Here is a 14,130-nt window from a genome sequence, read left to right on the forward strand (position 1 = left end):
TCATTTTCCTTTTCCGTCTTTTGTAATTTGCTAGTGACAGAAAGTTATTTACTAAGAAAACTCCACGCTGTCTGCCAATAACACAAGCCCGTCTAGCTCAGTCGGTAGAGCGCAAGGCTCTTAACCTTGTGGTCGTGGGTTCGAGCCCCACGGTGGGCGTTTCTCATTTTTCAGCACCCTTTCTCATTTTTTCCCCCTTAAATCGGTGCGTGGGCAGGCTCGGCTCGAGCTTAGCTTAGCTTCAGTCTTGGGACACCGGTTGGCGTCTTCCTTCCCATCAGCGAGGGGCACGTGTACCATGCTAGAGGGGAACACGACCTCCTGCGCTTCAATCTTAATAAGCTTTCCGCTTTCCGATGCCAAAGCCTTCGAGTCAAAAACACAAAGTTGGCGATGATGTTGTGGACTTATTCAAACCTTCCTTGATAACCATCGAAGTGCCCCAATTCAATCGGATCTTGCGCCATGTATTGATGATCTTTTTAATCTAATCATAATATATTTTTCAATATTTGATTTGTTTTCTATAAGTATTTTGCGCCATTCGAACTTTATTGAACGTTGATTGGATGGAAAAGTACGCCAACTGCTCGGTTAGGGTAGTGTAACTTCTCACCAACTTGAGGGGCAAGCGGATTAAAATCTGTTGGCTTATGGGCTATCCCAATTAACGTAGATAGGACTGCCATCAAGCCTCTGGCTGTTCTTGATTTACGAACCTAGTTATATGCATACGTCGTGTGCATTTGCATTGTGCACAGGTTCGTGTATGTGTATGACACATACTTAGGCCAGAGGCTTAATGAAAATGGACCAAAGGTACAGTTGTCATGGCTTAAAGACTGCGCAATGCAAGATTCATGTGAATATTCTCATAAAACTTTAGAACTGGCAAGTTAGTGGCTAATGTAAATGTCTGAGCAGGATGAGTTATTCACCCGGCGCAAGATATCACATTGTTCGAAGAACCCTGGCTAGGTGCTGCAGGAATAAAGGATCGTCAACAAAGCGGCCTAGTGCATTCTAGATTACTATCCAAGATGCTTTATTATTTGATTATGACGTCATGTGAAGTTTATGGACTGTGAGCTGATTAGATCTGTTTAATGATATATTTGCTTGACTGTTTGTATCAAGTAACTCAAAACCGTGCATCCTTTGATGCTAGACAAAAATTGAAGGTCAAAGTGTATTAAGCGCACGAGAATATACATTGCATGTGATCAAAGAATTAAGCAGTTATAATATATAATCTTCAGTCCAATGTGGTTTCAACCTTATAAAGGTAATGTCCTGTGTTCAAACGTCAAAGTAATTACTTTCTTCAGCCGACTGGCGTGCTTTCAACCTTATCTAGATACTATCCTTTGTTCAAATTAATTTCTTTCTTCAACTTTAACCCGTGTTCTTGTCAAATCGACACCAAGCCAAACAATATCATCTCCCTAATATTTTTACACTCGATCTCATCTTCATGGAGGTTGGCGTTCACCCTCTCTCCCTACCACTCTTAATAAGCATGGGAGATTATCGCGCTGTTTCTTGTGTTTTAATATGTCATCGATGCATCACCTCATGATCACTAAGACCAAGCTCAAGAACCTTCATAATCCTCAGTATTAGGAGAGAAGCAGTAGCTAAGCCATTGCAGCTCTCTGTTGCTGTTGCAGATAGAATTAAAAGCGTTGTGTTGTTAATCTTATCTCCAAGAACTGGCCCAACTAGGCATTCCAATAATCAAACAATTAGACAACAAAGTGTGGATCGAGCAATAGTTTCAGATAAATTTCTCAAGGGATCAAATAAATCGGAAAAAACTTGCCTTAATATAGAGGCTTTTTGGGTACAACTTTGTCTACCAAATGAAAAGTGTGCCCACCATTCTCATTATCTTCATCTCCTTTGTTTCTGATACGGAACTACCTAAGACTAGGCTGGGACTAGCCTTGATTGCTGCCGAATCCCATCGACTACCACAGACCGACAACGCTAAGCTTGTCTGCACGAACCCTTTGTCGCCAGACAAACACGAGAGACTTGCTAAGGGTGAGATTTGGGCACTGGGTATAGGGGGCAGAGAGGCTTTACTAACCATGAATGGTGCAGCTTGTAGCGCTAATAACGCCACACAAGACCTAACGTCACACTAGGTAACCGTCGGAGGCATGCCATTGCCGGCCACAGGCGCAGCACAACCCCTAGGCACGGTCGAGCGCTCAGCCGAGGGACGTCGCAGGCTATCAGGTGCCGAGGACGCAAACGGGTGCCACGCGCAGGAGGCCACTCGAGGAGTGGGGAGGTTATTGCGGACGGAGACATGATCAGAGAGCGCAACGGAAACCTTAAGGAGACTATCGGGCCATAGACGACACCAACCGAGAGCCCTAGGGAGGCTAACGAGCGGGCGCCAGCAGCAGTGGCAGCGACAGAGCACGGACAGGGTGCCCATCGTCATTGTGAGGCTAACGAGCAAGGGGGCCCTTTCAGTGAGGGCGGTATTTTCTTTAGGGAGGTTATCTCATGCCTTCAGCCAGGTGGGACCGAGCCCAGCCCCGACCTCACCAGCATAGGCGTGAGGGAGAGGTTACGAGTTCAGCTGCCGGACCCAGCCGACCTGACCCAGACCGAGGTGGGTCCCTCCATGGAGTTGACCGAGCTAGGTCCGGTCAAACCCAAACTGAGCCCAGTTGACCGACCTAGCCACGCGAGCCCAGTTGACTCAGACCGAGTTGGAGGAGTTTCAGATTCGAGCCGACCATAGCAGACCGTGACGGAGCCATTTCAGTGATACGGGTCAGCTTGGAGAGGTTTTTGAAAGGATCTGGTTCAGGACCCGATCCAGTAGTTTAGTTAGGAACCAGTTTCTTATTTCAGTTCTGTTTAGTCTTGTATCGACCCGGGTCGAGACTTAGACCGAAGCGGGTCATGCTACAGTATAAATAATCTCTTTGTAAAGTTTAACCCTAAGTTTTAGATAATTTTTGGATAAGGTTTCTGCGTGAAACTTGGCTACTGTTCATCCGGCGCTTCGTGCGACTCCATCGTCTTCCTCCTCCATTGTTGTGCTCAATCTGAGGTTCTTCTTCATCACCCTTGGATCCACTGATGGCAGTGTAGCGAACCACCATCAATCCCCTTACCCTCCGCTGGTTTCTCTCAACCAAGAGGTGGATCGAAGTCGACGCCGGCGGGTTGTTCTTCTTCAACGTTCTTCCCGAGCTGAAGCTAGATGATCATTGTGCGAACTCCTCAGCCACAGAGGTGTTGAGAGGCGACATTCATCAAACAGAAGGCGTCCTTCAGAGTTCACGCAATGCCTAAGTGACGGTGAGGAGCTCTGTGGCGCGTTAGACCGTCCTACAACCGGTTGAAAAGTTAAGTGTGTTTTCCAGCATCATTCCTTCATCTAGTTACTGTAAATCGCCTCCCGAATCATTCGTATACCGTGAGAAGCTTCTGGCGTCTATCGTGGATGATCTACTAGAGGGTTTGAACGAAGGAGAATCGGTTGGAGAGACGTTCGAGGACGATCGAGCCATTTTCGGTTCATTCGGGTGAAACAGGCCTCCCATAGCTAGTCTCATTCCGGGTTTTAATCGGAGGCTCAATCGGCCACAACTTTTGGGAGTTTTGGTACTGATCGCTTCCTACTGAATCATGCTGTCGAAGGGAAGTGGAATCAAGTCAATGCGTTCAGTATCGAGTGATTTACGAGTGTGAGAAGTCTGATAAAGTTCTGTCAAGCATTTCCACTGACCAACCCCTGTTCACGGCGATTTTTCCAACGATCCCATTGTCGGATCTTTACGATTCCGGTGACATTCAATTCCAACATATTTGTGATCATCTCCACCAAGTTTGACATCGATCGGACCGTAGATGATGTTTCTGGAGGCGACGGTCGGAATCTGGCAGGAATAGGCAGTGATCCTCACTGTTCCTTCGCCACAGGCAGCTGCGACCCAATCTTCGCTTAGAACATTGGGAACACAGTTTAACCGGGTGATTTATCAACTCTAGCTCGTTCCAAATTTGATTATCTATTGATTGCAATCAATTAGCCGACGACAAACCTCCTTGCTGTTTGGCCACATAAGGGTTGAGGGTGTGGTTTGTGCGCTTAGGCATGTATGTTTGTGATGAATGCTTGGATGTGAATGTGATTAAGTGAGGTGAGCGCTTAATTTATATTGTCATGGTTGTATTAAGCCTTGAACCCCTTAACACTATTGTAGTAGGATTGACCATTTGGGTTCGAGAAATTCTCTTGTATTTCTATCCTAACTTAGGAATTTAAGCCGAGGTTGCTGTCTGGCGAGAGAAAAGTGTAATTCTTAATCTTTAGCCTATCGGAGCCTGCCTCAAGAGATCTTGGGAAGGGAGCTCGGCATTCGACAGCAAGCTTAGGCGGTCCTAGTCGGGTTCCCATCAGTTTGGTATCAGAACACCTTGGAGGCTGATTGAGCAGTTATGGCAAAGAAGAAGAACATAAGAGTTGAGCGACAGGAATTTGATTTGGGCGCCGAAGATGCCGCCACCGAATTACTTCAAGAGGACAGTGGAAGGAACACATCAAACCAAGAGAAGTTTACGCGAATAGAGATCGAGCTTGAGGAATTGAAAGAAAGAATGGGTCAACAAAGTCAGTCATCACGTGTGGAAGAGAAGCTATCTCGTTTTGAGGAAGCTATGATCTGTATGTCTTATCAATACGCGCAAATAAGTTACCAATTGGGTTTCTTAACCGGCCGAATTAATAAAATAGACCAATTGTCAGAAAGCATAGAAGGGCTAAATCAAATAATGGAACGTATGAAAAGATCCGTTAATCATGGACACAATCGGGAAGATAAGGGAAAAAGACCATATGAAGAGCCTCACACGTCATATCAATCTACCAAAGAGCATGCCGCATCGAGTTTTGGGGAGATTAAAATTGGAAAAGACACTCAAATTCCACCCAAAACTAATGAAACTCTCATGGGGAATAAAAGGCCCACGGGAGTTAACATACAACTTGTTCTAATCCTCCGGTAGAAAAAGATGAGATTTCAGATGAGGATAGTGAGGAAACCGAACAAAGAAGTGAGAAAAGGAGGTGCCACAGGCATAATGAACCCCGATCCAACCATCGGGTGGACTTTCCTAGGTTCGATGCAAAGACGCCCAAGATTGAGTGATTAAAGCGGAACAATACTTTGAGTGCCAAGAAGTTAGGGAGGACAAAAAGATTACCACAGCCATGATCTATTTCGAAGGGGCAGCTATGAGGAGGTATAGTTCGTACAAGAGAAAGAACCCGGTCATGGTATAGGGAACGTTTTCAAATGCATTACTCACTCGCTTTGGAGTCTCATCATATACCAATTATCATGTGAAACTCATCAACATGAAACAAATCACTAGCATAGAAGAGTTTCAAGGTCGATTTGAGGACATGTCATGTATGGTTGGAGATTGGCCTGAACCCGCACTCATAGGTGCATTCATGTCGGGATTGAGAGACGATATTAGAATCGAGATGTTATCCGAAGAACATGTAGATTTAGACAGTTGTTTTGGAAGGACATGAATTATGGAGGAAAAACTCTTCAAGCGGACAGCTTATGAGAAGTTCTCTAAGCTATGAGGCTTCAACCAAAACAATGAGAATTTCAATAAACCTACTCCTAAACCACAACCACAAGCGTTTTCAAGGAGAGATACACGTCCAGCCGTTAGGGACAATGTTCTGATTCGTTACATTACCGCTAAGGAGAGGGACGAAAGGTTCAAGGCAGGGTTATGCGTGTCTTGTGAGGAAAAGTGATTCAAGGGTCACAAATGTAAGAAATTTCAGCTCATGGTGGTTGTAGAGGATGAGGACGAAGTTGAGGTTTCAATCCCAGTTGAGGAAGAATAGCCAGTAGAACAAGAGAGCCCAACTGAAACTGAGAAGGTGGATAGGAGTTTTCACTCCATAAGGGACCCAAACCGTCCTAAAGCAATGTGTGTTCTTGAAACCATTCAAGGGCACAGAGTCACCATATTGCTCGACTCGGGAGCAACTTATAATTTTATGAGTTTAGAAATAGTCAAGGACAGTAGATGCATATTGAAAAATCAAACACCACTCACGGTGTTGGTAGGAGATGGAACAAGACTACCTTGCATCCACATTTGCCGAAACATAGACATAACCATGCAAGAGATCCCATACAAGGTAGATGTCTTAGTCCTTTTGATCAAAGGAATGGACCTTGTTCTTGGTGTTGACTGGTTAGAGACACTTGGGGGATCTATTGGGATTTCTCCAAAATGAAGATGAGATTCAAGGTGGAAGGAGGAGATCAAGTGACACTTAAGGGAATTCAGCCCAACTTAGAACCGAAGGCAGCCATCAAGGCCCTCACAGCTCAACAGCCGGCCCTATGGCTGATATCCTTAGCTACAGATGTACCTCTAAAAGAGAAAGAGACCGAAAACGTGCCAAAAGAAGTCCAGCACGTCCTTGATAGTTTTGAAGATGTCTTTTCTGAACCCAAGGGGTTACCTCCACCAAGGTCATATGACCACAAGATCGTCTTATCGAACGGGGCAGAACCGGTTAATGTTAGACCCTACCGATATTGGTTTACACAGAAAACAGAGATAAAGAGATTGGTAAAAGAAATGATTGAAGGGGGAATCATTCGCCCGAGTAGCAGTCCCTTCTCCTCTCCCGTTTTGTTGGTCAAGAAAATGGATGAAACTTGGAGATTTTGTGTTGATTATAGAGCATTAAACGAAGTCATCGTTAAGGACCGCTATCTTATACCCGTCATTGACGAGCTCCTTGATGAACTTGCTGGTGCTTCCATTTTCTCCAAGCTAGATTTAAGGGCTGGTTATCATCAAATACGCATGGATAAGCATGACATACCCAAAACCGCATTTAGAACTCACGATGGGCATTATGAGTTCTTGGTCATGCCCTTTGGATTAACCAATGCCACGGCTACATTCCAACGATGTATGAATGATATTTTCAGACCACATCTGAAGGATTTCATTCTAGTTTTCTTCAATGACATTATGGTTTACAGCCGGTCGTTAAAGCATCACATTGTCCACTTAAGGAAGACACCATAGATTTTAGGGGTGGGCATCGGGCCGGCCCGGGTCGGCCCATCAGGCTTGAAGCCTGGCCCGGGCCCGGCCCAATAATCTTGCCGGGCCGGGTACCGGGCCTGGCCACCAAAAGTCAGGTCCGGCCTAGCCCGCCACGAAGAGGGAGACACGGGAAGGGGGAGCCGAGCGGAGAGGGAGACGGAGCGGGGCTGCGGGGGACGGAGGCAGAGAGGGAGACGGGAAGAAGGAGAGGGAGAGGGAGAGGGGGAGCGGAGAGGGAGGGGAGTGAGCGGGCCAGGCGGAGAGGGAGAGGGAGCAGAGAGGGAGAGGGAGCAGAGGGAGAGGGAGACGGAAGGGAGAGGGAGAGGGAGCAGAGGGAGAGGGAGAGTCAGGGGAGTGAGCGGAGGGCGAAGGCCGCCCGAGGGCGGGAGTCGGGCCGGGCGGGCCGCCGTCGGGCCGCCCTTCCTGCCCAAGCCCGGCCCGGTTTGGTTATCGGGCCGGGTTATCGGGCCCGGGCCAGGTTTTCCCTGGCGCCGACCCAGCGGCAGCCCGACCCGACGCCCAGGCCTAATAGATTTTGAGGCAGAATAAACTATTTGCAAAAACTTCTAAGTGCAGTTTTGGTTAAGAGTCAATCGGCTATTTGGGACACATAGTGTCCAAAGAAGGTGTTAGAGCTGATCCGAAAAAATTTCATGCCATGGAACAATGGCCTTTGCCTAAAGACCCGAGAGGGATGAGAGGACTTTTAGGTCTTACCGGTTACTATCGAAGATTCATCCACGGCTACGGATCTATAGCCTCCCCTTTGACGAAAATGTTGAAAAAGGGGAGTTCACATGAACTGATCACTCCAGGGAAGCGTTTCTAAAGCTTAAGGCAACAATGTTAGCCACCCTCGTGCTAACCTTATCGGATTTTTCACTTGATTTCGTGGTGGAGACAGACACAAGCGACGTTGGTGTTGGGGCTGTCCTCAACCAAAAGGGCCACCTAATAGCCTATATGTCCAAGGCTCTCACCCACAGGGCAAAGTCATTGTCTACATATGAAAAGAAGTTATTTGCCATCGTGTTGGCCGTGGAGAAATGGAGGCCCTACCTCGGGCACAAATTCATTGTGAGAACGGATCATAGAAGTTTAAGGTATATGCTAAAACAAAGGGTCTCAACACCTACTCAAAAAAGATGGCTCGCCAAGCTATTGGGTTACGATTTTACAATCGAATACAAGAAAGAAACCGAAAACTCGGCGGCTGATTCATTATAGAGACTTGGAGAGCAATTTCTAACCTTGTCTGTTCTAGAAACCGATTTGTGGCAGCGATTGGTCATTGATCAAAAGGCCGATGAAGGTTTGAGACTACTTAGAGTATCGGTTCAGCAGAATCCGGGATCAATTCCAAATCATGGCATGAAGGGAAACGTACTTTACCGCAAGGGCAAAGCTGTGGTACCACGTGGTTTTTCCCTCAAAAAGGAACTCCTATCACACTTTCATTGTTCAACCACCGCAGGTCACGAAGGCGTGACCAAAACAATTGCAATGATCAAAACTCAATTTTGGTGGGAAGGGCTAAAAAGAGAAGTAAAAGAGTTTGTGAAGAGTTGTCAAATTTGCCAAAAGGAAAAATATGAAGCAACCAACCCACCCGGGCTGATGCACCCCTTGCCTATACCAACAAAACATTGGGCTGATGTATCAATGGATTTTATTGATGTAATGCCACGTTCGAAAGGAAAGGAAGCGGTATTTGTAGTGGTGGATAGATTGAAGAAGTATGGGCTCTTTGCCCCTCTTCCAAGACACTACAATGAGCCGTTAGTTGCCGTGATATACCAAGACTATGTCGCAAGCTTCATGGAATGCCGAGCACTATCGTTTGTGATAGGGATTCGATATTCCTTAGTTCGTTTTGGCGCGAGTATATGCGCATGGCTAGAATTTCATTGCAATTTAGTACAGCCCACCACCCGCAAACCGATGGGCAAAGCGAGGTGGTGAACAAGACATTAGAGACCTATCTGCGTTGTTTCGCTGGGGAACGACCGACACTTGGGTTCGATATCTTGCTGGGGAAGAATGGTCCTACAATACTAGTCTCCATTCTGGGACTAGTATCACTCCCTACGAGGCACTATATGGGTGCCCTCCTCCATTCATTCCAAATTATGAAGTAGGGGCAACTCAAGATGACGATGTGGACTGCACACTTCGTAATAGAGATGAGATCTTGGCAGCTTTAAGGCAACATATCACTAGAGCCCAGAATCGGATGAAAGAAACATATGATAAAGGGCGCAAAGACCGAGAGTTCAAGGTAGAGGATATGGCATGGTTGAAGAGACTACCTATGCGGCAAAAATCGTTGCTTGGGTAGAGGGAGCTTACAGGTTAGCACTACCCCCCACAACATTGGTCCATTCGGTCTTTCAAGTAACTAGGCTCAAACCGCATTACGGTCAGTTGCCCGAACTTTTTGAGCCTTTGCCAGACTTTCAGCTTAGACCCTATAGGATACTTCGTCACCAGCACGTGCAGAGAGAGGGTTGTCAGAGACATGAAGTTTTGGCTGAGTAGGAAGGTCCAGATTTAGGTACATCATGGGAATTGTATGACAGGATCTTCATCTCCTTTGTTTCTGATATGGAACTACCTAGGACTAGGCTGGGACTAGCATTGATTGCTGCTGAATCCCATCGACTACCACAGACCGACAGCGCTAAGCTTGTCTGCGCGAACCCTTTGTCGCCAGATGAGCACGAGAGACTTGGTAAGGGTGAGACTTGGTCACTGGGTGTAGGGGGCAGAGAGACTTTACTAACCGTGAATGGTGCAACTTGTAGTACTAATAACGCCACACAAGGCCTAACGTCACACCAGGTAACCGTCGAAAGCATGCCACTGCCGGCCACAAGTGCAGCACAACCCCTGGGCACGGCAGAACGCTCAGCCAAGGGACGTCGCAGGCTATCGGGCGCCGAGGACGCAGATGGGTGCCACGCGTAGGAGGCCAGTCGAGGAGTGGGGAGGTTATTGCGGACGGAGACATGATAGAGCGCGCAACGGAAACCTTAGGGAGGCTATCAAGCCACAGGCTACACAAGTCGAGAACCCTAGGGAGGCTAACAAGTGGGCACCAGCAGGAGCGGCAGCGACAGAGTACGGACATGGTGCTCATCGTCATTGTGAGGCTAATGCGCAAGGGGGCCCTTTCAGCGAGGGCGGTATTTTCTTTAGGGAGGTTATCCCATGCCTTCAGCCAGGTGGGACCAAGCCCAGCCCCGACCTCACCGGCATAGGCGCGAGGGAGAGGATCTGAGTTCAGCCACGGGACCCAGCCGACCCGACCCAGACCGAGGTGGGTCCCTGCACGGAGTTGACCAAGCTAGGTTCGGTCAAACCCAAACTGAGCCCAGTTGACCGACTTAGCCACGCGAGCCCAGTTGACTCAGATCGAGTTGGAGGAGTTTCAGATCCGAGCCGACCATAGCAGACCGTGACGGAGCCATTTCAGCGATACGAGTTAGCTTGGAGTGGTTTTTGACAGGATCCGGTCCAGGACCCGATCCAGCAGTTTAGTTAGGAACCAATTTCTTATTTTAGTCTTGTATCGACCCAGGTCGAGACTTAAACCGAACCAGGTCATGCTACAGTATAAATAATCTCTTTGTAAAGTTTAACCCTAAGTTTTAGATAATTTTTGGATAAGGTTTCTGAGTGAAACTTGGCTACTGTTCATCCTGCGCTTTGTGTGCCTCCATCATCTTCCTCCTCAATTGTTGTGCTCAATCTGAGGTTCTTCTTCATCACCCTCGGATCCACCGATGGCGGTGTAGCGAACCACCATCAATCCCCTTACCCTCCGCTAGTTTTTCTCAACCAAGAGGTAGATTGAAGTCGACAGCCGGTGGACTATTCTTCTTCAATGTTCTTCACGAGCTGAAGCTAGATGATCGTTGTGTGAACTCTTCAACTACAGGGGTGTTGAGAGGTGACATTCATCAAACGGAAGGTGTCCTTCAGACTTCACACAATGCCTAAGCGGCGGTGAGGAACTCTGTGGCGCGTTAGACCGTCCAACAACCGACTGAAAATGTTAAGTGTGTTTTTCAGCATCATTCCTTCATCTAGTTACTGTAAATCGCCTCTTGACCGTGACAAACTTCTGGAGTCCGTTGTGGATGATCTACCAGAGGGTTTGAACGAAGGAGAATCGGTTTGAGAGACGTTTGAGGACGATCGAGCCATTTTCGGTTCATTCGGGTGAAACAGGCCTTCCATAGCCAGTCTTATTCCGGGCTTTAATCGGAGGCTCAATCGGATGCAACTTTTGGGGGTTTTGGTACTGATCGCTTCCTACTGAATCAAGCTATCGAAGGGAAGTGAAATCAAGTCAATCCGTTCAGTATCGTGTGAGTTACGAGCATGAGAAGTCTGATAAGGTTCTATCAAGAATTTCTGCCGACCAGCCCCTATTCACGACGACTTTTCCGGCGATCCCACCATCGGATCTTTACGATCCTGGTGCCATTCGATTCCCAACATCTTTGTGATCATCTCCACCAAGTTTGACGTCGATCGGACCGTAGATGACGCTTTTGGAGGGGACAGTTGGAATTTGGCGGGAATAGGCGGTGATCCTTACTGTTTCTCTGCCATAGGCTTTTGCGACTCAATCTTCGCTTAGAACATTGGGAATACAGTTTAACCGGGTGATTTATCAACTCTAGCTCGCTCCAAATTTGATTATCTGTTGATTGCAATCGATTAGCCGACGACACACCTCCTTGCAGCTTGGCCACCTAAGGGTTAAGGGTGTGGTTTGTGCGCTTAGGCATATATGTTTGTGATGAATGCTTGGATGTGAATGTAGTAAGTGAGGTGAGCGCTTAATCTGTATCGTCACGGTTGTATTAAGCCTTGAGCCCTTTAGCACTATTGTAGTAGGATTGGCCATTTGGGTTCGAAAAACTCTCTTGTATTTCTGTCCTAACTCCTAACTTGAGAATTTAAGCCGGGGTTGCTGTCCGGTGGGGAAAAGTGTAAAGTCTTCTTAATCTTTAGTCTATTCGGAGCCTGCTCCAAGGGATCTTGGGAAGAGAGTTCGGCATTCAGCAGCAAGCTTAGGCAGTCCTAGTCGGGTTCCCACCAATTTCCTAGTTTCTCTGACTATGACTACCAGAGTAAGATTTTTTAATATTAGCGCTCTTTTTCTCTCTAGGCCTCTCTCTCATTCACCCTTTTGTCCTATGACTAGTTGGTAGTGCTGAATTCTGGTTAACTTGTCTTGATCAAGATAATATTAGTGCCAAAGATGTGGTTTCTTACTCCTGTTCAATTCATCACTATGATTTTGTCATTGAATATTTCTGTAATATGGTGGGGACGTTTATTTTACGTGCATTTTTATGATTATCTTGTTTGAAGTTGCAGATGACCCGATTATCTTGACAACTCTCTTACTCTAGAAATTAAATAGAGTATGTTGGTCCACGATAAGGAAATAATAGTTTTTTCAGAATGCAATAGTTCTAAGAATACCTACTTCAATGCGAAGTTCAAACGAAAGCTGTTGTGTGAAGCTGTCGTCTTCCCTGTGGATATAAGTGTAAGCATGATATCTACTTACAGAACAATGACAATCAATTTTGGCGATCGTTTATATGTTCTTTCTCTATTTGGAGATTCAAGAACCATATAACATTAAAGATATTGCCGGTAATACCAATAACTAAGCCTCTGCTCTTGGGTTCAGAATTAGTGCAGAATTTAAACAAGGCTGGAGGCTTAGCATGGACTGTAATACGATCGATGTTCAACAACTATGTAAATTGAGTAGGCATCTAAAGAAGCTAAAAGTAGAATCTGAACAGCTGAAACCATCAAAAGTCCCCTCCAATAAATGATAATTTCCTATCTTAGTCAAATCCAATTTGTATAGTCGAAATGTTGCACAAACAATGATTTTCTAAGTAAAGTATTGTTTGTGAGTGACAAATATAGAAGAGGAAGTTCCAGGAGATAAACTTCCGAATTAAACATAGACCCTACAACTGAATGAAGATCCCAAAAGACGTTTAATCAAAATGAAGCTGGATACCAGTGGATCTAATGAAGCCCAATGACATCAAGCTTATACCCAATATCATCTTTCCTAGTTGAAGATGAGTGAGCTACAGGAGCTCAACTTTTCTTCATCTATATGAGTCAGAATAAATAATTTGGTCTCCGTAAGGGTTACATATTGGAGAAAATCTTTCGTCAATCAGCAATGGCTGTAGGTTAACTGGGTCAAAAGCATCATTAGTCGAGATATTATTCTTTTCATAAGGATATCCAAATTTATAGTGATGTTCTCCCAAATTTATAGGCTAATTCTAACACCTTACTTTCGAAAGTTCTGTATATAAGATGTAAGGAATCATAGGAAACTTATAAGATTGTAAGTGAATGTTATATAGTTCCCTATATAAATGGCTTGGGTCTTTGGTCCCACATATTTCAACTCTCCTATTAGCGGTTTCAGTTCTAACCCCTCCCCCCAACCCCCCAAAAAAAAAAAACTAAAAACCAGGACAATAATCACTTAAGTAGTCCCTCTTATAAGTCCCCACAAATTTCTTACAATCTTAGATACACGTCTACACGTGTGAGACCTAAGGTCCAAGTATTAAACCAACTCTAATACTACTATTAACATCCAACCCATTTTCACACTCGGTTCGAGCCCTTGACCCGGTGAATTTCAACCTGTCTCTACTAGTTTCAGTTTCAAAACCAAAAAGGCTAAGAACCAAAACAACTAATTACTTAAGTAACCCTTTCATAAGTCCCTCAAACTTTTTTACAATGTTAAGTACGAGATTAAACTTTTCAAAGTGGGGTGTTAAACTAATATTTGTCAAAAGATGCCACAAGGACATACTTTGCATGATATGAGGAAGGCCTTAGAGTGCTAAAAATGTGCATGGATCTTCAATCAGCACCAGCTAGGTTGAAACAAGAACTATCATCTCAAGAAGTGGTCAAACATCCATG

The 14,130-nt window shown here is 45.7% G+C and overlaps 1 non-coding gene across 1 annotated transcript; it reads left to right on the top strand.

The window, feature by feature from the left end:
* The first annotated feature begins 86 nt into the window (after positions 1 to 86).
* Positions 87 to 159, top strand: TRNAK-CUU (transfer RNA lysine (anticodon CUU)). The gene has a single exon. It is a non-coding gene; the product is annotated as a tRNA-Lys (tRNA).
* Positions 160 to 14,130: the final 13,971 nt, after the last annotated feature.

Source organism: Nymphaea colorata, chromosome 9 (assembly GCF_008831285.2).
Source record: "Nymphaea colorata isolate Beijing-Zhang1983 chromosome 9, ASM883128v2, whole genome shotgun sequence".
Classification (NCBI taxonomy): Eukaryota; Viridiplantae; Streptophyta; class Magnoliopsida; order Nymphaeales; family Nymphaeaceae; genus Nymphaea; species Nymphaea colorata.